This window comes from Canis lupus, chromosome 24 (assembly GCF_011100685.1).
Source record: "Canis lupus familiaris isolate Mischka breed German Shepherd chromosome 24, alternate assembly UU_Cfam_GSD_1.0, whole genome shotgun sequence".
NCBI classification, from domain to species: Eukaryota; Metazoa; Chordata; class Mammalia; order Carnivora; family Canidae; genus Canis; species Canis lupus.
In genome coordinates, this window is record NC_049245.1 from 3,875,675 (window position 1) to 3,901,080 (window position 25,406).

A 25,406-nucleotide genomic window follows, 5' to 3' on the forward strand; every position below is an offset into this window, starting at 1 on the left:
AAAAAGAATTTTGGGGCAGCCCTGGTGGCTCAGCAGTTTAGCTCCACCTTTAGCCTAGGGCCTGATCCTGGAGACCCGGGATCGAGTCCCATGTTGGGCTCCCTGCATGGAGCCTGCTTCTTCTTCTGCCTGTGTCTCTGCCTCTGTGTGTGTGTGTGTGTGTGTGTGTGTGTGTGTGTCTCATGAATAAATGAATAAAATCTTTAAAAAAATAAATAAAAAGAATTTCAAGAGAATGCTATGAGCAATAATATAACAACAAATTAGATAACCTAGATGGAAGGATAAACTCCTAGGAAGACACAAACTACTGAAACTGACTCAAGGAGAAATGGAAAATCTGAATAGACCTATAACAAATAAAGAGATTGGATTAGTAATTAAAAAAAAGAAAAACAAAAACCACCCACAACGAAAAGCCTAGGACTCGAGGACTTCCCTGATGAATCCTACCAAATGCTTAAAAAGAATTAACACCAATACTTTACAAACTCTTCCAAAAAAAAGAGAAACATTGTCTAATTTACTCCAGGAAGCTGCATTTTGTGATATCAATAACAAAGTTATCACAAGAAAACTACAAATCAATATCCTTTATAAATATAGCTGTAAAAATCCTCAACAAAATAACAGCAAACCAAATCCAGCAACATATAAAAAAGTTTAAACACCATGACTAAAGGAGATTCATCTCCAGAATGCAAGTTTAGTTCAACATACAAAAATCAATCAATAGGGATCCCTGGGTGGCGCAGTGGTTTAGCGCCTGCCTTTGGCCCAGAGCGCAATCCTGGAGACCTGGGATCGAATCCCACATCGGGCTCCCGGTGCATGGAGCCTGCTTCTCCCTCTGCCTGTGTCTCTGCCTCCCTTTCTCTCTCTCTCTCTCTCTCTCTCTCTCTCTGTGTGTGACTATCATAAATAAATAAAAAAAAACTTAAAAAAAAATCAATCAATGTACAAGTATTGACAAGGATGTGGAGATAGGGGCACCCTTGTGCACTTTTGATGGGAATGTAAATTCATGCAGTCACTATGAAAAACACTATGGATGTTCCTTAAAGAACATTAGAAAATAGAACTACCACATTATCCAGCAATCCAACCTCTAGATATATATCCAAAGGAAATGAAAACAGAATATTAAAGAGATATCTCTACTCCCAAGTTCATTGCAGAATTATTCACAATAGCCAAAGTGTAGAAACAACCTAAGTTCCCTCAGTGGGTGAATGAATAAAGAAGATGGTTTATTTATACAATGTAATACTAGTCACGAAAACAGGAAATCCTGCAACAACAACATGGATGGACCTTGAGGGCATTACACTAAGATAAATTAATAAGATGACAAATATTACATATCACTTATATGCAGTATCTTAAAAAGAAAAGTTAAACCCATAGAAACAAAAGTGGTTGACAAGGGCTGGGGGTTGGAAGAAATTAGAGAAAAGTAGGTAAGAGAGTATAAACTTTAAGCTATAAGATGAATAAGGTCTGAGGGTCCAATGTACAACATAACTATAGTTGATAACATTGTATTGTATAACTGAAATTTTCTAAGAGAGCAGAACTTAAATGTTCCCACCCCAAAAAAGAAAAAAGATAAATATGTAAGGTGATAGACTTGCTAATGAACTAAATGGGAGGAATCCTTTCAGAATGTGTACATATATCAAATCATTGTGATGTGCACTTTAAATATCTTAGCTTTACTTGTCAATTATAGCCCAATATAGCTTAAAAAAAATCAATGTAATATATAGGGCAGCCTCGGTGGCGCAGTGGTTTAGGGCCGCCTGCAACCAGGGGGGTGATCCTGGAGACCTCAGATCGAGTCCCACATCGGGCTCCCTGCATGGAGCCTGCTTCTCCCTCTGCCTCTCCGCCCCCACCCCCGTCTCTATGAATAAATAAGTAAAATCTTTAAAAAATCAATGTAATATATAAATAAATGACAAAAATAGAAATCATCTCAATAGATGCAGAAAAAGCAACTGATAAAATCAAATCCATGATAAAAAACACTGAACAAATGAGGTAACAAATGAAGAATAGAAGGGGATTCCTTGGGCAGCCCGGATGGCTCATTGTATTTCATACAATGAAATATTATTTAGCTATAAAAAAGAATGAAGTACTAATATATGCTACAACATAGATGAACCTTCAAAAAAACAGTATGCTAAGCAAAATAAGACAGATAAAAAAGCCACATATTATATGATTCCATGTATAGAAAATGTCCAGAATAGGTAAATCCACAGGGAAAAACAGTAGATTAATGGTTGCCAGCTGTTGGGAGAAAAGAGAAATGGGGAATGACTGCTAATGGTTATGGAATTTCTTTCTGGATTGATGGAAATGTTCTGTAATTAGATAGTGGTCATGGTTGCCAAACTTTGTGTACATACTGAAAACCACTAAATTGTATGCTGTGAAAGGGCAAATTTTATGTCATGTGGATCATACCTCAATTTTTTGAAAGTTAAAAAAAAAAGTAATGGTCTTAGTTACTTCATATTAAAACACCAAAATAGCCTCCCAATGAAAAAAGATGTGATTTTATTTTCAAGCTAACATCTCTGAGGATTTTTGGCAAACCAAAACAAAACAAAACTTGATTTTTTTTTTTTGTAAAGTTACTGCTTCAGCCTGCTGAATAAAGTCTTTGTTTTTCTTCTCCCCTCCACTCTATATATGTTCCAGAAATTATAGAATTAAATATATAAATAATAAAACCAGATGAAAATACGGACATTTACCTCTCTCTTCTCTGAATAGGGGATATCATTGTCAGCATATACTCCCTTCCAGGGGGAATAAAAAGAATTAAAAAGGAAAAGATTGATAAACCTAATTATATTAAAAATTAAGTATCCGTACATCAACACACGTCATAAATACAATCAAAAGGCAAAGTAACGGATGGTTTGACAGTTGCTAGGAATGTGAAGAAGATAATATAATTAACTTCTAATTAATTCAGATAAATCAATAAAAAATTCTAAAATCCCAATGGTGAAATCTGCACAAGTTATGAACAGAAAAAAAAAAAGCCACAGGATAGAAAAGATATGCAGTTAATCTGAAACTGTTGAAATTTCCCAGTATAAACATGCAAACTGGGCTGACAATGAAAAGCTGTTTCTTACTTATGAAATCAGCCAACATTAGGAAAGAGATAATGCTAAAATTTGTTGATTTTTCAGTGCTTTTATTTTCCCCTGAGGCATTTTAATTTTCTTTGAACAGTTCCTCATGGTTTTTTAGTTAAATTCATTCTCAAGTATTTCCTTGTTTGTGACTATTACATGTAAAGGCTTTGGACTCAGTCAGAAGCCCCAGCTGGTTAAAAACCCAACTCTGTAATTTATCATTTGTGCACATGGGTTTGTGTGTGTGCTTGTGTGTGCACACACATGCTTTATGTTTAGTATTAGTTTAACCTCTCTGAGGCTCAGTTACCATATCTGTAAAATGGGACAAATAAAGCTTCACGGGAAATATCTGCAGGATAAGCAATAAATATTAGTAATAATAGTGAGGCAGCCATGACGGTGCCCAATATCTTCCAATTCCTCTAAAATGAGTATCTATGGCTTGGACCTCAAGTAGAGAGCAAAATACTAAAGCAGAGTCACAGTAGGGAGGACCCAGCTATTTTAGCAGGTATGTGATGCAGGTGGAGATAATACCTACTCACAAGGTGGGGTGGTGTGTGGATTAAACTGGTTGAGTTATGCAATGCACCACGCCTGCACTATTAATACGAGTTGTCAATATTATTATTATTATTATTATTAATTATAGACCCTAGATGCTGCCTGCCCAACTCAGAACATTTAAGATCTGCCCCAGAGTATCATTCTTTTTAGAAATAAGTTATCAGAGACACAGGTCAGAATTCCAGCAAAATGGAGATGATAATAATACCACTCATAGGACAGCATTCTGTTAGTCTGGGTCCTTGGAGATGCAGACACCAAGACAGGATCAATTGTGTGAAGATTTTATGAAGGGAAATGCCTGTGGAAGAGATGGAAAGGGAGCCTGGGGAAGTTGGGAGAGCCATGAAAATGGGGGAGCATCCTTGATCACCATGCAGTCTGAGAAGGCCACCAGAGTCATGGAGGCAGTGATGGCAGTCAGAGGAGTTCTGTGTCTCTTAGGAATGGACCTGCCTTAATATTCCTGCAGGGATATTTTCCCTAGCTGGGAAATTCAGGGATAGATTACCAAGTGCAGAAGTTGACTCCTTGGTCAATCTCACCCCCATTAGTTGGAAGTCTGTAAGGCACCTTCTCATGACCACACGAATGTAGGATGAAATGTATGAAGACATGTAAAGATCTTGGAACATGGCCAGGCATGAGGCAAGCACAGTGTAAGTGGCTGCTATTATTATTGTTATTATTAATTGCCTGAAATATTTTCTCTATAGTAGAACTAATAAATGCAATTTAAAAATCTATGTCAAGGGTGATGTGATATGAACTATTAATACCTAATGTTTTGTATATTTTATCTACTGTAAAAAAAAAAACCCTGTAGAATAAAGCTCTTATATTTCTTTATCCTTCCTGGAACATCTGCATAGACATGTTCATAGAACACACTCAGTAAATGCTGAATAAATGATGGATCCAGTTATCAGGGAAATTACACTGGTAGGATCTTCAGTACTACATGGGCTTAACCTTATCTTGGAAATAAATTCATAAAAAGTTCCCAAGTCTGCCCTTCTTAGGAAGACCATACCTAGTTGTTTTTCCAATATTTTATAATAAAAACTTCAAACAGAGCAAAATAGAAGGATTTTTTTTCAGTGAACACCTATATACATACCACTGCAATTCTACCATTAACATTTTACAGTGCTTGTTTTATCACATATTTATCCATCTATCCATCTTTCTATCAATCCATCTGATTTTTGGTATATTTCAGAGAAAACTATAGACACCTGTACTTGTTCCTCAATATTTCATTATGTATATCATTAACTAGAGTCAAACATCTTCCAGTTTTTTTCTTTTGATATAAAATTTACCCTGAGTTTTTTTTTAAGATTTATTTATTTATGATAGAGAGAGAAAGAGAGAGAGAGAGAGAGAGGCAGAGACACAGGAGGAGGGAGAAGCAGGCTCCATGCCAGGAGCCCGACGTGGGACTCGATCCCGGGACTCCAGGATTGCGCCCTGGGCCAAAGGCAGGCGCTAAACCACTGAGCCACCCAGGGATCCCCTACACTGAGTTTTTAAATGAATGAAACCACCTCTGAGTGCGAGGATGTTATCTTGTTGAGAGTAGTTGGCACCTGCATATTTCAGGGGGTTTTATTTTATTTTATTTTATTTTATTTTAAATTTTTTTAAATTTATTTATGATAGTCACAGAGAGAGAGAGAGAGAGAGAGAGAGAGAGAGAGAGGCAGAGACACAGGCAGAGGGAGAAGCAGGCTCCATGCACCGGGAGCCCAACGTGGGATTCGATCCCGGGTCTCCAGGATCATGCCCTGGGCCAAAGGCAGGCGCCAAACTGCTGCGCCACCCAGGGATCCCTATTTTATTTTATTTATTTTATTTTATTTTAAAGATTTTATTTATTTATTCATGAGAAATGCACAAAGAGAGAGGCAGAGACATGGGCAGAGGGAGAAGCAGGATCCCTGCACGAGCCCAATGCAGGACTCCATCCCTGAGCCGAAGGCAGATGCTCAACCACTGAGCTATCCAGGCATCCCAAAATGACATTTTTAAATGAAAATTTCATCTCTTATGGTCTGAATATTTGTGTCCCTCCAAATTCATATATTGGAAACCTAATGCCCAAGGTGATGATACTAGGTGGGAAGTGATCAGATCATGAGTGGAGCCCTCATAAATGGATTAGCATCCTTATAAAAGAGGCTTCACAGAGCTCCTTCATGCTCCCACCATGTGAAGATACAACAGAAGTCTCCCACCCAGAAGAAGGCCTAACCTGAACATACTGGCGCCTGATCTCAGACTTGCAGCCTCCAGAACCATGAGAAAGGAATTTCTGTTATTTATAACTGTGGTGTTTTATTAGAGCAGCCTAAACAGACATCTTATACACTTTCCCTTTAAAACATTAGTGCAGGGGGCTCCGTCAGTTATGCAGCAAACTCTTGGTTTCAGCTCAGGTAATGATCTCAGGGCTGTGTGACTGAGCCCTGCATTGGGCTCCACACTTAGCGTGGAGTCTCCTTGAGTCTTTCTCCCTCTGACCCTCCCCACACTTGCTCTCTTTCTCTTTCTCTCTCTCTCTCAAATAATCTTTAAAAATAAGTAAAATAAAAAAAAATTAGTGCCTTCCTAAACTGGACACTTGTCATTTGTGTATGCCTCAAATCTCTTGACCAGGTTCCCCACCCTTTGATAATGTCTTACACGGTAAGTCTTTTTCTAACATAGAATGTGAAAATAAAGCAAAACCCTCATTTCCTGGCCTCCTTGCTGCTGGGATGCAGTCATGTGATTTAGGTTGCACCAAGCAGAATGGCTCATGCAAAGCTCTGCTAGGAACCGAGGGATGCAGGCACAGAGGCAGTGTCAGTGTCAGTGTCAGAGCTAGTGTGGCCCTGAGAGTAACTGGGGATCTTTTGATTTACCAGCTGACCATTGTGTCACTCTGTGAGTCACTTGGGAAGCTCAGCCTGAAGCCCACTTCTTGACCCTTTTATGATTCTGAGAACTCTGTTCCTCAATATCCCTTCCTACACAAGCCAGCCACAAGCGATTCAGTTGTATGCCTCAAAATATCCTGACCATTCCTATCACCCACAACAGTGCACTTGGAACTTTCTAAGCCACAACACACTTTCATCATATATGATATTCTGTAGAAGCCTGGTACATGAAGTAGATTCTAAATGAAGTTGTCCTAATATAGTTTGATCTTCTTGTCCCTCCCCATTCTAGAACTCTACGATTACGGGGAATTTGCCTATAGGAGAAATTGCAAATTCTTTAGCAAGGTTATTCTAGAGGGTCCTTCACACGCTGGACCCAACATATTTTCTTCTGTTTCATCTTTCATGACTGACGCCTCCTGTTCTATAATCCTACCTGATGAATCCCAATTTTCTCCATAACTGTTCATTTACACTTCCTCTTCTGAGCATGTTGGTCATGACTGCCAGGAAAACATTCATGGACTCTTTAAGACCCAGATCAGGGGATCCCTGGGTGGCTCAGTGGTTTGGCGCCTGCCTTCGGCCCAGGGTGTGATCCTGGAGTCCTGGGATCGAGTCCCACGTCGGGCTCCCTGCATGGAGCCTGCTTCTCCCTCTGCCTGTGTCTCTGCCTCTCTCTCTCTCTCTGTGTCTCTCATGAATAAATAAATAAAATCTTAAAAAAAAGACCCAGATCAATTATAACCTTTATGAAGCCCTCACCAATACTTCTTTTCATCCTGTGACTGGTCATTTCTGTAGTCCTTACCATTTATGGGCCTGCCATTTTCAGATGCAAGTATTTGCCAGTGATGACTCCAGGTAACCTGTAATTTTGCTGAGGCACATATCTGAGTCACTAGTACACGAATTGCCCTGGTTTTTCCCTTCCTTCCACCCATAATATCCATCAAGACTTTACATTGTTCAAACCTGGCAGGAAGCCAGTTAACAAAGGGGGCCTGAGAAAACAGGGCCAGCTGGGCTAGTCCAGGTGCAACATAGGGCAGAGTCAGGGAAAAGCAAACCCAGATCTAGGGCGAGAGGAGGATATGATCAGCTCAAGAGAACCTCATAGGAGTCAGTGAGACCACAAGGAATGAGACTCTGAATTAGAATATGACAAAGGTAGGGTATACTTTGTCATGTGTTGTTTGTAAGAAATGGATTCTGTTTCTTTTGTTTTGGAGACTCAGTAAGCTGTCTCTGTAAGTCAAGAACAAATCTATACATCCATCCATGCATGAGTTTTCATGTTGGGAAATAATGGAGATGAATGAAAAACAGTGCTATTGTAATAGCAGGACACCACAACCCCAGTCAAATGCAGGAAATGAGTAATTCACTCCTGCTATAGAAATCAGGAAGAAAGATTGAAGACCAAACTGATGGGAAATTCAACTGTGCACCCACATTCTTATAGCATCGTTGTGATAAAAAACTGTACACAACACACTCCTGACCTAACGCACCGACAAACTCTACCCTCGGGAGGTTGGGCAAGCAGTAGGAAAGGGGTGCTGTTCTCGTCTTACTTCCAATCACAAGGAGGAAGTGCTGGGAGAAGTAGCAGTCACGAGCACCAAGAGAGAGAATTCGCACATCATCCTTACGTTCAATTCAGCTCAGAAGGAGAAACCTAGTCTGCTGGGAATTTTGTAGTTATGAGCACAGACTTCAAAAACTAAAGGTGAGTTGGAGTTTATAAAACATGTCTTCCTTCACATCAAGTAGGGTGGGAAGTTCTTGGCAATGGGGTTCTGATACCACAAACACAAGTAAGCACATAACTAGAGGAAGAAGAATCATGACAAGCTGGTGTATTTGCGCAGACAGCTCTGCAATGAGCTCATACCAGAAAGGACAAAATATAGGTACAGGTTCCAGAGTCATAACTGAATCCCATCTACTGAGGCAGATCTATAAGTATAATGTCAAGAAGGAGTATCTTGTAAATAAAACACAGCTAAATAAAATCATAAAGGAACTTTTCAAAGGTTTGGGACAAGATAATGTTGATTGGCAGCAGAATAAAAGAGAAGCAAACCTACTCAATTTTGTGTCGACTGGAGTATTTAATGCCTGTAATATGAACAAATAAGGAATGAGGTAAGACTGTAAGAGTGGGATGAAGAAGCCAGCGTTAATATGCAGGACTGAATCCTCAAGTATCTGGATAGTCCATAAGCATTTCCATTTCCCAAACTGGTGGGATCACATGCCAGGCTACAGTAAAAACAAAATGCATGTGAGATTATTTGTGGTTATCTTCAAGCATTCATAGGAAACTGAAGAGGTGCTGGGTCAAGGCTGGTGGCTAATATTGACCTCCGGTTTCACAAACAGAGAAGGCAGTGGACTTTTGCAGCTATGCAGCTGTTTGATGTAAGATGGAGGGCCATCTTACTCATGACTATGGTTGGGATTATTGGCACAAAGTTCTCATCCTCAGTGTCAGCTTGGGTTTCCAAAGGCAAATTGTGACAGCTTAGCCATACTTGTTATGTTTTTGGCAGAACCATTAGACTAGGAAATTACTAAGAACCTGTTACCCATGGAGCTGAATTTCATTAAAGGAACCAACAAATAATGACACCTTTCAAGCAAGATGGAAAATTATGCCTAAGAGGATGACAGTACAATAGTGAAATTCCACACACAGAGAGCCCTACTTGATGGGTTGCAACCACACTGGAGCAGATCCCTGGATGCCTGTCCTGCTCAGGATGTTTATTAATAAGTTGAACCAGGATAAGGGTTGAGTGAAGGTTAAGCTGACAAATGGGTTACAGTACAGAGAAATGTCAGATCTTCTAAGTCCATGTTTCCTGAACATCAGTCGTTTATGTACCACCCTAACAATTTCCATTACTGTGTGCCAGATGGGCTTAAGGAATTTCTTTTTTTTTTTAATTTTTATTTATTTATGATAGTCACACACACAGAGAGAGAGAGGCAGAGACATAGGCAGAGGGAGAAGCAGGCTCCATGCACCAGGAGCCCGATGTGGGATTCGATCCCGGGTCTCCAGGATCGCGCCCTTGGGCCAAAGGCAGGCGCCAAACCGCTGCGCCACCCAGGGATCCCAAGGAATTTCTTTAAATTGGCTAAGCTTTTAAAAATTTAAATTTATATAAAAAGTAGCTATGTATTTGATGTGATAATTATGTTGCAAAGTATAGATTAAAAGGAACGATGAAATAAAAGTATAGAAAATGCTCACCTGAGTACCACCTAAAAAATTTCTGGGCTACCTCTAGGGGCATTTGTAACATGCTTCAGAAAAATGGGACCAGGTGACATGATTGGGATACAAAATATAATTTAAGTGGCTGAGATAACATCCTCACAAAATGAAATTTAGCAGAAATAAGTACGAAATCCTTTGAGTAAGAGTACAAAACACATGGCTGCAGCACATAGTGAGGGAGGGTGTAGTTTACCAAGAACACATGTGGAAGGGAATGTGGATCAAAGTTGAATGTTGGCACCATGACTGATGGCAGCATCGCCTGAATCACTGATGCCTATCCTATGTGGGCTCATTGAAAGTGGTTTCTCCATTGAAGGAAGTCCTGCTCTGAGTCCTCAGCTATCAGTGTATAAACATGACAGCTCAATTCATGGGGCTCAGTTTTGGGGGACACCAACAGTGGTACTCTGCCTCGCCAGACTGAGGCAAAGAGAAAAGCCAGGAAGTGAGAAAAGAACAGAAACCTGGCAACAATAGAATTAGCTGAATGGCCTGGTAATGTTCAGAATAAAAGAAGAATGGGAAAGAGAGTAGGGTCAGGCAGGAGAGCACTCTTAAAACGAGGTTCAACCTGCTGGGCTCAGTCTAAGGAAGATCTAAGATCACTGTCTGCCTACGAATGGGATGGACACCTTGGGAAGCAGAGAGCCCCTGTTTGCTGGGGAGGCCACGCATAGGCTGTTCAGGAATTTGGAGGGGCTGTTGAAGAAGTGTTGGTGCTAGATTAGATTCCCCAGAAGCAGCACTTGAAATGGGGATTCAAGTGCACATGGCTTATTGGCAGTGTCTTGTCAGGGAGTGAGGAAAAGGGAGTAGGGAAAGACAAAGGATCAAACAAGTCTGTGTTCACAGGTCAAGTCTAGCCCTAGTCTGACTCTGTCTTTTACTGGCCAGTCAGTGACTTGGGCTGCCCTCTGATGTCTTGAGTTCATTTTTTTAAAAAACTACTAAGGACGATTTTTCTTCTCAACTCCTATTGTGTCTCTGACAGCCAGCACTTGCAAAAAAACACAAAAAATAACAAAACCAAAAACCCAAGAAACAACTCTCTTCCTGAGATTCTAAGAGGCTCCTATAACTTTTATAAAGTCCAACTCATGCAGGGGTAGATCCAAGTGTCAGGTTTATTCTATTTTGGAAGCCCCGTTTATAAGAAAGAATTCAAAATTACTAATGCAAAATGCCTGCAGGCCCCTGGAAGGGCTCTGGCACCAAAAGAGCCTTGAAGGATACTTGACTATAACTAGATATACCATAAATCTATGTCTTCCTGCATTACTTTTTGCCACATCCATGGAATACTGCTCTATTATTTATTCACTTTTAAAAAATCAACTTATTTAAAGACAAATAAATCTAACCCATCCTAAGCAATAATCATGGTGATATCACAATTTGATGTGCTAGTTAACATATTTTAAATACCTGTCCTGAAGCATTACTCATCTGCAAAGCTCTCAGGAAGCTCAGACTTCTGGGCCACCTAGAATAAAATACACTTGGGTCCACCTTAAAGGATGGAACACAGAATAGAATGGACTTTGTGGGCCTGAAGATCCTGGAGACCAAGTTCCTACATATTGTGAAAATATCCTCCACAAACGTGAGAGAGGAATGAGCCAACTCTAATCCTGCTTTTCACCTTTCTAGGTGTTGCTTTCCCAACCTAGGCCCTGAGGATGGGTGTATCTTGGCCCACAAGTCATTCAACCATTCTTCTATTTAAGCACCACGATTGGGTACCTACAATAAGTAGTCAGGCAGTCAATGTGAAATAACAGGCCCATTAAAATACTTCCCTCTGCACTGAGACACTCACAAGACCGTTGCTAAAATTGAGATTTGTGACCCTTGCAACAGGAATGGAAGAAGTGTAAGTTCCTCTGAGGGAGACCAGAAGAGCTTTATAAGGAAGGCAACCTCTGAGTTGAGCCTGGAAGGATGAGTAGGCTCTGGAAGGGGTTCCAGAGAAATGCAGAAGAAATGCACAGAAAAGCACAAGAAGTGCCATATAAAGTGAGGGGCATTGTGCTTTGGAGAAACCACAGATCCAGTGTTGTTCACTATTGCTAAGAGCCCCCACATATTCTGTGGAAGGGGAACTGAGGCTGGACAGAAGAGCGTCTTGTAGGCCATGCAAACACACTTAGGTTTGACCCTGTGGGTGATGACAAGGCACCACTGAATACTTCTTAATAGTAGAGTGACAACGTGAGAGCCAACCAGGTGAGGGTAGTCTATGTGTGAGATGAATATAAAGGGTGGAGCATAGATGCATGTGAGATCTATTTAGGGGGCATAGGATTTAATACATGCAGGTAGTAGGAAGAAGAAAAAGTGTCTAAGACAACATTCAGGTTTCAGCTCTAAGAAACTGGTGGAGTGGTACAATTCGCCAAAATATGGTACCTAGAAAAATAGCCAGTGTAGTGGGAGGACCAAAAGAGCTTGACTTTGGGCCACCTCAATTTGAGGAGTGGGTCCTCAAAGCAGAGATGACCAAGAGAGAGTTAGAGAGATGAGTCTGCAGCTCAGACACAGGCAGGCAGTGGAGACAGAGACCTGTGGGGGGTATGCAGCAAGGCCAGTGGATGCCATGGATGAAATATGAGGTAGAAAGCCAGAGAGTTCCTCCAAACGAGCACCATCAGTTCTGCCTACAGCAATATTCTGGAAGCAGCTCACTGCGTGTCCAGTTTGTCCCCTAAATTAAGCTCCACTAAAATGTCTAAAAGATGAAACAAATAAAAGGCTGGAGAGAACAAACATTATTTGACTCACATGGAAACAAACTCTTCCTTACTGTAAGAGCCAGAAGTGACAAGATCATTAAAACAGAACACTGCAGCGGGAATGGAAACTGAAACAAAAAGCTTTATGAAAATCAGATTATCGGAGTTGCCCTGACTCAATTGGTTGTTGGTGGAGAGGACCGGTCAGGCACCCAGGACCTCCAGCTGCAGTCCTGTCATCCATGGGAATCACCACTTGAGACCATTCACTTTCTTTCTAGTTCTAAGCCAATCAAAGCACCTTTGGAAAAAGGAGTGTATTTTCCTTGGCCTACAAATCCCCAAACAGCAGGGAGTATTCCAGTTTCCTACCAGACACTAGCTCCTGGGGTGGAGCGATGTCCTGGCACTGTGGTTTACACAGGAAACCGAGCTCGGAATCCAATTAGGACAAACAATCTAAGGCCCGGGCCTCCCCTTGTGGTGGCCTGGGTTTCTGGGCCTCTAAAGTTTTCTGGGCAGTGTTCAGGCTAGCTAGTTAGCAATAAATATGGCCTTCTGGACCTATCAGAAGTCGCAACATCTCAGAGTGCTGTTAGCACCAGGAGGAAGCTAAGGGATCACTGAATGTGTGGATGGCAGATAGCCGACTTAGTCTCTCCCTGGCATCATGGACACTGATAATCAGTTGTGGTCACATATCCTGATGGAGTACCTCAGAACCCTTCCTAAGGGGCATCCGGGTGACTCAGTTGGTTAAGCGTCTCCTTTGGCTTATGTCATGATCTTGGCATCCTGGGATTGAGCCCCAGGTCTGGCTTCCTGCTCAGCGGGGAGTATGCTTTTCTCCCTCCCTCTGATCTTCCTCCTGCTTGGTGCTCACTCTCTATCTTGCTTTCTTTCTCAAATAAATAAATAAATCTTTAAAAAAAAGAAAACCATTTTCAATATAGTACCCAAAGCCCTCAGGTAAAGTTGGCCCCAAATGAATTCTGTCAATGAAGAAAATGAGGCTCAAAGGCTAAATGACCTACCCAGGTTCTCACTGCTGGCCAACATCAGAGCTGGGGTGCAATGTGGCTCTCCAGAACTATCTTTGACAGTAGGCCAACACTTAGATTTTATTCCAAATGGGAAGGTGACTATGTTCTGTATGCCCCCCAGAGCTTCCAAATGATCAATAGGACAGGCAAGAGTGGGATATCCAGACAAGAGCTCTGTGGTCTCAGTAGATAGAACTTGCAATATTTTTTTTTTACAGCAAAGGTTAAAGATTTATATTTCTCTGCATTCATCTGATATATGGTCAGGATTTTTTTTATCATGTGACCCAGTTCTGATTACAGGTCACCTATGTCTAACCCTTGTGTGGGTGCACTATTTTCTGTTGCACTTCCACTTCTAATTCTCCATGCTAATGGACTCATAGGAAGCCTAAGGCCTACCAAGGCAAAAGTAGTTTCCCAATGCCACCCAGGGCTGAACCCAGAAATGGACTTTCTGACACTGTGTTCAACCTATCTACCTGGTTAACCAGTTGTCCCTGCTCTTCAACCGTTCTAGTTCCTTACATTTAAAGAGGCTTTGCTCTGGTTAAGACAATTAAAGTTCTTCCAACTGCAGAGATAGCAGCCCTAGTGCTCTTAGGTCAGGTGGTATCAAGTGGAGATAAAATCACAATGGTATCCTGCTGATAGGTAGCCACAAACTGTCAATCAGCAATGATAAATGCAAGTCGAAACCTAAAAACAATAATTGCTATGATTAAGGTCTGACTTTAGGAGTGTCTTCACAGGCCTGACCAACGAAGAAAAATCCTTTGGTTGAAACTTTCTAAAGTTAGACCCAAGTGGGTTAGATAAAAATATGTTTGACATAAATGAATCTATTCCAACTTTTTCAAAACTGCATTAATATATTAAGACTCAATCCATCCAAAAAACACTATATACAGGTGCTATGGGCAAGGGGCCATGACCAACTCTTATATTTGGTCCCTGAGGCCAGAAGTATGCCTGAAAAGCTTCTTAAACAAATGAGACATTTGTCTTCTATAATATCCAACGTGTCTGTCCATAAAATTGTAAAGATGAACCCAGGAGTGCATACAAACCCCTGAACTAATGCCCTATTACTTCCCCAAAGGAAGATGCTATAGCGACTTTCATCTTTCTCTAAAAGACATAGTTGTTGGAGCAGATGCCGTCCAGGGGCACGCAAGGTGCCTTGCTTGGTGGTGACTAATCAGTTTCCCAGAGGACTCTGTGGAGCCAGTGAGCTCCGGAGGAAATAGATGGCCATGAATCACAGTGGTCAGGAGTGGAAAATATAATATGATTCACATTAACTAAAAGAAAAGGTTTAGGGAGAAAAAAAACCAACAAAAATTAAAACCACACACACACACTCACACATCAGCAAATATCACACTGAGCATGTCAGTGTAACTTCTGCTTTTTCAAAATCCAAAGAAGGAAAAAGAGGGCAGATTTTCAAAACAAGGCCTAATAAATCTACTTATGGCAAAATGGAACTAGCATAATGCATAAAGTAGTTACATAAAAAGAAATGAATTATTTTTAGTGAACTTGATATTTGTTACGAGAAAAAAGGAACTAATATATTATTCTTCATTCAATCTCAAATAGTCCTTTAGACACCTTCTTCAATTTTTGTTAAATATTATCAAGCTTTAAGATGTTAGCTTTTCTTAAAGTACACTTTATCTTTGTAGATAAAATTCTTGCCTCATTACTATAAGCATTCTCTGTAGCAGCATTATTTGATTTTTCAGTAAGGAGTTACCTAGGAATACAAAATAAGGGAGTGAAGGTTGGGGTCCCTAAGAACCTAATCAATAAGCAAGTAAACAGAGAAACAAAAAACAAGCCTCTAAGCTATTTGGATCAATCACTTTGAAACAATGGAAATTACTAGAAACTATGAGAAGAGCCATAGAGTTTAGACTTAGAAGTATAAGCCAATGAATAATCTGTGTAGGCATAAATTTTGAGTTTCTTTGTCAGTGCTTAAGTAGATAAATATGAATCTGAATTAGTTAGTTACAAGAAAACATGATCAAGTATACAAAACATAAAATGAAGTTCATATTTGGATAGGATTTAATTTATTCTGGCACCAGAGATGGCCAAATGGATTTTGAAATTGGTATGGACCAGAAATCAAATGATTTGATAGTGTAGGGCAGGAAGGTTTTGGGTGGGTGTCTTGGGTGGGGGCGTTGTGTGACCATACTATTATCGCCAGTGGTTGTTATGATCTAAGTGTGATGTTACGAACTAAAATGTCAGCCCTTTGGGAAGTGGCAGCAACCAATGAAAAGGCAGAGTCCAGGCATGTGGAACTCTGACATGAGAGAACGCAGAGAGGAAGGAAGGAGGAACCAACAGTGTGATCACCGCCCCCCACCCCCACATACCAAACATGCTGGCATCTGTTCCATGGAGCTGGGCCTCCAACAAACAGCCTGGTTCAAGCCTTCGTAACTTTTATTTCCAGATATCAAAATTCCTAATGTATGCAGAAACCACACCCCCAGATAATAAAGACTATGTGTTATTTTCCAGTTGACTGTTCTCAATACTTTTGTTTTTTTTTAAATATATATTTATTTATTATTTATGATAGACAGAGAGAGAGGCAGAGACACAGGAGAGGGAGAAGCAGGCTCCATGCCAGGAGTCCGACGCGGAACTCGATCCCGGGACTCCAGGATCGCGCCCTGGGCCAAAGGCAGGCGCCAAACCACTGAGCCACCCAGGGATCCCCTCAATACTTTTGGTATAAAACTAGGATACAAGTGATCTGATTAACCATGTAGACATTCAAATCTCATATTTTTCTGCAATTTTAGAATAACCTTTTTATTACAAAAGCAATACAAGTTTGTTATAGGAAAGTTCGAAAATAAATTCTAAAATACATAAATTTAAATGATTAGCTCTATTAATCCTTTGTAGTACATCCTTCCAGAATTTTTATGAACCGATCTGTCTCCACATCCTGATTGCATTTCATTTCATTTTGTAATGTTTATTATAACCTGACATACGTTGTGTATTTACTTGCTTATGTATTATCTAATTCTCCCACTAGGGTGGGAAACTCTGGTGGAAGCACTTTGTCATGATGGCTTATTACTAACCCCCTCTAGCCACACAAAGTGTCTGATGCATAGTAGGATTTCCTAAAGATTCAATGAATGAATGAAAGAATGGAGAGTTGGTACACAGTAAATATTTGAAAAACTGAAACTTGTACTCCAGGAAGTACAAGTCAACATGCTGAAAGTCAAGGAGATGGCAGGTGGACTGGAATATTTTTCTGTTGCATCTCATTGTTCTTTACATCATCTGCTATTAGGTAACTGGCCCATATATTTTTAAAATATTTTATTTATTCATTCATGAGAGGCAGAGAGAGAGAGAGAGAGAGATTGAGAGAGAGGGAGAGTGAGAGAGAGAGAGGCAGAGACACAGGCAGAGGGAGAAGCAGGCTCCATGCAGGGAGCCTGACAGGACTCGATCCCAGGTCTCCAGGATCATGCCCTGGGCTGAAGGCGGCGGTAACTGGCCCATTAATTTCTGTTTGAACTCAATACATTTGGCTATGGAATGTATTTAGTTCACTTTTGTCATGTGAGAAATTGTAGAAGTGGTGGATTTGGTGGGAAGTGAAAGAGAGGCAACTCCATGGATACACTGGCTGTGAGCAATCAGGGTCAGCGTGGAGAGAGTGTGGGAGCACTGCTGGGGAACGCACAAGTTCCCACATCCGTGTGGGGACTAGCTCTGCTCTTTCCTCTGCTCCCAGGGTCTGGCTCTACACTGGCAGGAGGACATATCACAAGTGTCTCTTACCCATACATGGAGGGAAAAGGGTGAGGAAGCTGAGTAACTTCTGTAGGGACAAAAGAAAGAAAGATAATAATAAGCTTGCTCATGTTTCTCCTTTATCTAACATCTGGACATTTGTAAACCACCAATTTCCCATTTATAGAAAAAAAGTAGTCAAGGAAGTATGTCTTGATTTAATAAAGATCCATTGTGTTTTTACCAGACAATGACTTTCTGGCAGAAGCTTGAAAATTTGATCTCTCCCTTCCCTTTAATTTTTTTTCCTGAGGATGAAACACCATGGAACAATTCCTGAGTATACCATTCTGATGGGGCATAGGAACACTGATGCGGGTATAGGATTTTTCTTTTTTTAACTTTCTATTTGGAAATAATATTGACCTTACAGCAAAATTTACAACAGTCCAGAACCCTTTTTAATCAATAAGAAGAGAAACAAAAATGAGAGAATATTTGAGTAGACAGTTCCCCAAAGAAGATAGACGAATGGAAAATAAGCACATGAAAAGACGGTTGACATCATTAGTCACTAGGAAAGGCTAAACCCAAAATAAGATGCTACTACACTTCTATCAGAATGACTAATATCAGAGAGATTGACAATACCAGTTGTTGGTGAGGATATGGAGAAACTGGCCCCCCATGCAGTGCTGGTAGGAATGCAACTAAATGGTACAGTCTCTTTGGAAACCAGTCTGGTGTTCCTTAAAAAACTATACATGTACTTACCACATGTTCCAGAAATTTTGCTGGTTAAGGACCTACCCAAGATAAATTAAAATATATGTCCACATAAAGACTACATATGGGGACACCTGGTGGCTCAGCAATTGAGTGTCTGCCCTCAGCTCAGGGTGTGATCCTGGAGTCCTGGGATCGAATCCCGCATCGGGCTCCTTGCAAGGAGCCTGCTTCTCCCTCTGCCTGTGTCTCTGCCTCTCTCTCTGTGTCTCTCATGAATAAATAAATAAAATCTTTTAAAAAAACGACTACATGTGGATGTTCCTAAGGAGCATTGTTCAGAATAATAAAACTAAACACAAACCAAATATATATCAGCTGTAGAATGGATAAACAAAAAGTGATATATCTGTACAATGAAATGCTATTCCACAGTAAAAAGGAAACAAACTATTGACATATACTATGATGTGAATAATTTTAGTAACATTATGCTGAGTGAAAGTCAGACATAAAAGTCTACATATTGTATGATTCCATTTACATGGAATTTCTAGAAAACTATATATTTACCCAAACACACTTACATATTTAAAATGGGTGAGTTTTATGACATGTAAATTATAAACCAATAAAAGTGTTTGCATGAAAAACCCAGCGTATTCTTTTTTTTAAGATTTTATTTATTTATTCGTGATAGACATAGAGAGAGAGAGAGAGGTAGAGACACAAGGCAGAGAGAGAAGCAGGCTCCATGCAGGGAGCCTGACGTGGGACTCAATCCCGGGACTCCAGGATCGCGCCCTGGGCCAAAGGCAGGCACTAAACCGCTGAGCCACCCAGGGATTCCCCAACGCAGCATATTCTACATATTGTTCCACACTGTGCTTTTTTTCCTGCTCAAAACTATAACTTGAAAAGAGTTTCCTATCAGCTCATTAGCTCTCCGTCTTTTGTTAGTGGTTGTATAATGTTTCATTATATGGCTGTGCCAAAATGTAAATAAATAGCCATGCAAAAGAATATTCACCTTTCCTCATTCAGCCCAAAGGCCTTCGAGGTATTTAGCTTCTGCTGTGCTTGGTTTCAAAAGCTACAAATCCCCTTCTTCCTTTTCCGAAAATCTGTGAAGTGCCCTGTAGCAGATGCTGACAGTGCCTCACCCGTAGCCCCTCAGCACCTACTATCCTCCTACAAGTCTAGAGTTTCCACAGCAAGTATCAGTGGCACTCTTGCTGAAGATTCTGACAGTAGTGTACCTGACTCACCACTGGGTAGACCAGAAGACCAGGGAGTTACTACCCTCTGAAATGGTCCTCACCAACAGAAGTGGATAGAATACTCCAGTGACCTCACAACTTGGTGAAACAACTCTGAGTTGAGGTAGAATCATCTCTCAGAGCAAACCCGCAGGACAGAGCCCCTCCTTGCCCACAGTGGGAATCTGCCCATTAACACAACTGCTTTCTCTTCCCTGTCTCATTTACCCACTGCCCCCACCATCCTTCCCACTAAGAAATGACAGTTAGTAATTGGCTCCCATAGCTGGTACCCTCTGCTCCACCCTTGTGCATTTATAAAGACAGAAACAAACCACTAAGTTCACAGGCATTTTGATTTAGTATTAATGAGGCACATGATTTCACTAATGGATTAATCCGAACGCTCTAAAGGGACAAATAAGGTGCCATGGCTAATACATTAGCATTAAGGCCTGCGTTCACTTGCTTGCCCAGTATGTGGACACAGTATAAATAACTTATGAGTGTTTGCAAAGACGTTTAATCATTCAGGGCTTAGGTTTTTTCCTGCAGACCTTCTTCACAGGGCCAAGAACACAACAGTCAAGCCACCCTGAGCATATGGTTTATGACTTATAACTCACAGAAAGCATAACACGGCAAGTCTTTTCCATGCTAACTTGGAAAAAGTCCTGTATATTTATGGCTGCAAATTCCAACCAACATAAAAGCTCTGCCTCTTCTCCTTCCAGCCAAATTGTAGTCATGCCAGATGAGAGAGCCAAGGTACTGAGAAAAGCAGAGAAATGAGATTCTTACAGGATTCCAGCCTTCTCCTAAAATGTAGGAAAATACACACATCAATATAACTGACAACTTAATCATTCCACTTGCTCCTCTTATTTCATTCTGAGCTTGAGCAACTGGTAGGGGCAGATGCTAGGTCTCACCATTTGAGGCAGCTGGCCAGGTGGTACAAATTGTAACTGGGACAGAAGAGCTCAAGGACTCCAAACACTTTGTGAGTCCGGGATGAGCAGTCACAGTACAGATAAGGCAACAATCCCCAGCTGAGGTCTGAGACTGCCAAAGAGGCTTCTGGAACCTTAGGGTGCACAGCTTTTAATAACCATGTTATCGCCCATTAGTAACAAATTATAATATCGTTACAGATTTGGGATTTTGCCCAAAGTGATAACTAAAACTGGCACTGGTAAAACTTTTAAATTTCACATTGTATTTGTACAGTTTAGAGGCAGGCAAAGGAAGCACAGTAGAGTGCCTTATTGATTCTCAGCCAAGGCGAGTAGTAGAAACTTTCCCAGTAAAGGCAGGATATACCTTTCTGCCTCTTAACTTGAGTTTGGACATATGACTTCCTTTACTCAATAAGATAATACAGAAGTCTCCGTTAAGAGGCCTCTTGGGTTTCCACTTGCACTTGCACCCCTGTGCCTGTCTAGTCATGAGAAGAGTCTTCTTCAGGAAGCACCTGCCCACAAGCATAACTTAGATGCACTCCGGTAGAACAGGTTTGAACCTATATCTCAGCCAAGAGAAGTCAGGCCTAGCTGGACCTATGCCAGAAGCGAGTCAACCAGCTAAGCTCAACCCAGATAAGCTAAACCCCAGCCAACCTTTAGTTGCATGAGCTAAGTATTATTAATTAATATTATCAATTTTCCACTGAGTTTGGGGGTGGTATGCTGCAAGTGACAGCTGAGGCAGAGAACAAAGGGGGAAGTATGGGAAGCCAAGGGGAATAACGCACAATAGCTTTTCCCGGTTTCCTTCCCTGGACAAATGGGTGGCAACATGCAGGATACAAGGATGAAGTCCAAAATTACTTTAAAAAGATCCCCATGATTTCTCCAAGAATCCCTCAGCTTCTGTTCCCTTGGCAGATAATTCCAAGATGTATCCATCCTATACCATCTGTCACAGAACCCTTTTGGGATTGAGCCTCAGCTACTCACTGTCACCTGTTCATGGTCACATCCTGATGGCCTCCCACCCTTCCCAATCCCACCCGCTCCTTCACTGTGTGTCCAAGCATCATTGCACACAAATTCTTGACTGAAGCTAAGATATGGCTCATTTTGACAAGTAAAAACTAATCATCGAGCCCTCGAATGTTCCAGGCACTGTGACACATCGACGACTTCACCACTCTCCATTTTCTCATCTGTAAAATGGGGACAAAGACAGTGCCTCTCTACCTCTCAGGGATGTGTGAGGAAAGAACAGGTCATGTACCTAGAACAGGACCTGACTCATAGTAAGCCTTAAAGAAATGCTACTCTTTCCAACAAGACTCACTCATCCTTGTTAGTATCAGGCTTCTAAGCTGCTTCCGCATGTTGGAAAGAACCAGCAGGATGGAGGAAAATACGAGAAAGAAAAAACAATGACGAGAAAAGAGGGAAATTCTTCACAAAACCACTTTAAAATTCTTAGCCAGTGGATGGCAGCACGAGCTTTTAAACAGTGAGCCAGGAGAGCAAGAGGGAAAACAGGCATTCTCCACCGATTATATTTCATTTGTGAGATTCTGTAGCCTGGAGGGAGGAGAAGCCTGAGAACTGGAGAACATACAAGTGGGTCCAGTGGAAGATACGAGTCAGCTCCTCCGTGTGCCGGCCAGCGCATGAGACGTATTTGCAGAGGAGCTGTTTCAGATGGGCTCCACGCCGGCCTGACGATTTTGGCCTGGTGAGCAGAAGCAGGCTTGCTCTGGACCCTACCAGAGCACCCTCTGGGTACCACAAAATAGAGCACTCAAACCGCACCTCTAGGGCCTTGGAACTCAGCCAGGAGACGGAGACGGATCAGCCAGTTGGGCTCGAAAATGCTTCCCCAAGGGGAAGGTGGGGATCTTCCCAAAGGTAGCTGCTTACTTGCTGCTTGCCAAATTCTCCACTAGTGATGTCATCCCACCAGCCCTACCCCTCTATAGCATGCTCCTCAGTCTGAGATCTAGACAGAGGCCAGGGGAAGGGAAGGGGGTACGCCCCATGTGCTCTGATCACATCTCTGTTGGGGCTGCCATTTCTGTCAAACCCGCAGGCCATGTTGGCATCGCAGGGTTTGGGGGTTCAGCCAAGTGCACCATGGAAGCCATCACACAGCCTGGCTTTGAACCCCATCTTGTCACTGTCCAAGTGCGATCAAGGACAAGTTACTTAACCACATAGCACTCAGTTTTCCCATCTGTAAAGTGAAAATAAAAATGATCCCATCCTTATGGAGCTGTTGTGACGATGAAATGCGACAGTGAACTCGATAGTAGTTTCATGAGGCCAAGTGTTCATAAACTGAAGCCCTCCTGAAATTCCATGGGAACAAAGAGATTCAGGAGACTGGATCATTTGACCCTTCCCCCTCCCTCTCTGCTGGCTCCCTCTAGGGAGACACGAGAGAGCCACACCTTCATCACCTGCCACCCCCCAGTTGCTAATGGGAGGGCAGGGAACAGCGAAAGCAAAGAGCCTTTCCTACCAACTTGGCCCCTGCACTCTGACACGCACCTCCCTCTCAATCCCCCTTTTACAGGGCTGGGCGAGAGGGAACAGAGAAATAAATGGCCTGTGTCCATCTCAGCTTCTTCCTGCTGTCCTCTCTTCTCAGCCCACTGCCATTTTTCTCATAAGTTGTCAGTCAATGCACGTGGTTTCCTCTCAACCATTCTCTATTGTAATGTTGTTAATTCCCTCGGCACAATACTGGCACTCACGTGATGTTGTGGGTTGCAAAGATGACCACAGTTCTCCACCCTTCCTATATGCCTGCCCTTTGTAAGACAGCTTTGCAGTTCCTCCCATCAAGGGCTGGAGTCTATTCCTCTTCTCCTGAATCTGGATTGGCATATGACCTGCTTTGGCCAACAGAACCTGGCAGATGTGACCCTGTGTCCTTCTAAGCCCTGGCCTCAAGAAGCCAGGTGTATTAGTTCTCTTGGATCCTTAATATATGGTGGGGAAGGGGGGAGGCAATGAGATACACGCAGAACAGAGGTGAGTTATCCCAGGTGAGGCCACTGTCCTACCTGGCAGCTGATGGAAGATGCATGTGTCAGCCCAGCTGAGCCAGCCAGACCAGCAGAGCCCGATCCAAACTGTCACCCTGTAGAACCCTAAACTAACTCAATGTTTTCATTTTAAGCTAATACGTTTTGGCACGGGGTGGTGGTGGTGGTGGGTTTTTTTAAGGCAGCAAAAGCTAACTGATGAATTGGGCCATAAAAATATGATTAAAGACTTAAACTTGCCTCATATTCTGCATGCATTTATTGATCCTTCATAATAATAAAAAATCCTCATATTCTGGTCCTGCTGCCACCTCCATTATTATTGGAGCTCTACATCTACTAAATGTAGGGTAAAACAGTGGACATTCTGGGCAAGGTAGAGATCAGAGCTATTCACAGTTCATGAGCAGCTGCAATGACATGCACATAACTAAATACAAGATGAAAGACACAAGTACAAGTGCCACCATTCCTATGTATAAAGGCTGCCCAGAGTGAAAGCAGAAGCCACATGTCATATTTCAACATTTGCACCCAAATCAGTTCCCCAGTGTTGCACTTCTGAAAATATTTTCCATTTGGATAAACAACGCAGTGAAATAGTGTCTCAGAGCCCTGCCAGTTCCTGCTATTGTTAATTGACTGTTGCATTTCATTGAAGTTATTTTTTTTATAGAAGTCAAACATGAAGATGTTTTACCTAACAGGAAAGACAATGGAAGTGAAAAGGAAACCTCTGACCTCAAAACACAAATCTTTCACAGCAAGATAAGATATCGGTATTTATATCTGGAATTTTGTACTTCCTTACCCTACTGTCATCATCGTCAAGGAAATTCATATATTTTTTAAAGATTTTATTTATTTATTCATGAGAGACAGAGAGAGAGAGAGAGAGTGGCAGAGACACAGGCAGAGGGAGAAGCAGGCTCCCCACAGGGAGCCCAATGTGGGACTCGATCCCAGGACCCAGGAATCACTACCTGAGCCAAAGGCAGACACTTAACTGCTGAGCCACCCATGCATCCCAAGATAATTCATATTTGATGCTCTGTGATATTTATTTCCCATGCCTTTATTCATGGTCTACTGGGAGTCAGAATCTGTGCTAGTAAACATGAGGCAAGGAGTAAACAGGAGATAGGCCAATCCTTGGCCTCATGCAGCCAGAAGTCAAACAAAAAATAGCAATGTTGGTGACATAGAAGTATCTGGTCATACAAATGACTTGACTTTACACGATATGGAAAAGTATCTCATGTGATACGAGCAGATCCCATGGAATGAATCTAAGCTCATGGAAAGAAGGTAGCTGACTTTCTGAAAGATCGTCCTTAGGTCTAAGTCAGGACTGGCAGCATTTATCTGAGATTCAAATTAAGGAAACAGAGTCACAACAAGATCATGTAAAGCTACTTCTCTTGTTTTACGGTCTTGTCCTCTTATGCCAATTTTTTCTCTGAAAGCAGCTGTGTCAAAGGCCCCAGCTCTTGATCAGAAGGAATAGACAGCTGGGCAGTGGAGGATCTCACAAGCTTGGGTAGAGTAGACCTGGATTCAAACCCAGCTCAGTGTGTGGCTCTGGGTGAGTCACATAATCAAAATGGGGCCCTATTTCCTTACTTGTAAATGAGTGTAATGCCACCTACCTTAAATGGTATTGTAGTGAGTGTGAGACAGTGCAAAATGATGACAATGTTAATGCTACTCATGAATCTGCTATAGAGGCAGGGCTGAACAGGAACAGTTAGTTCATTATGGACAACTTGTCTCTGTTCTACTTGGCATCCCTGGGGGCAGCTCCAAGGCTGGGAACTAGAGCCACCCAAAGTCTCAGTCACATATCAGCATGGCCTTAGGTGGGGCTGGTGGCTGGAACCCCTCCACATTGC

The 25,406-nt window shown here is 41.7% G+C and overlaps 1 protein-coding gene across 6 annotated transcripts in view; it reads right to left on the reverse strand.

Annotated features, from left to right (window-relative positions):
• RIN2 (Ras and Rab interactor 2) overlaps positions 1-25,406 on the reverse strand; it is a 218,767-nt gene that overhangs the window by 145,250 nt on the left and 48,111 nt on the right. The gene's annotated exons all lie outside the window — the stretch shown is intronic.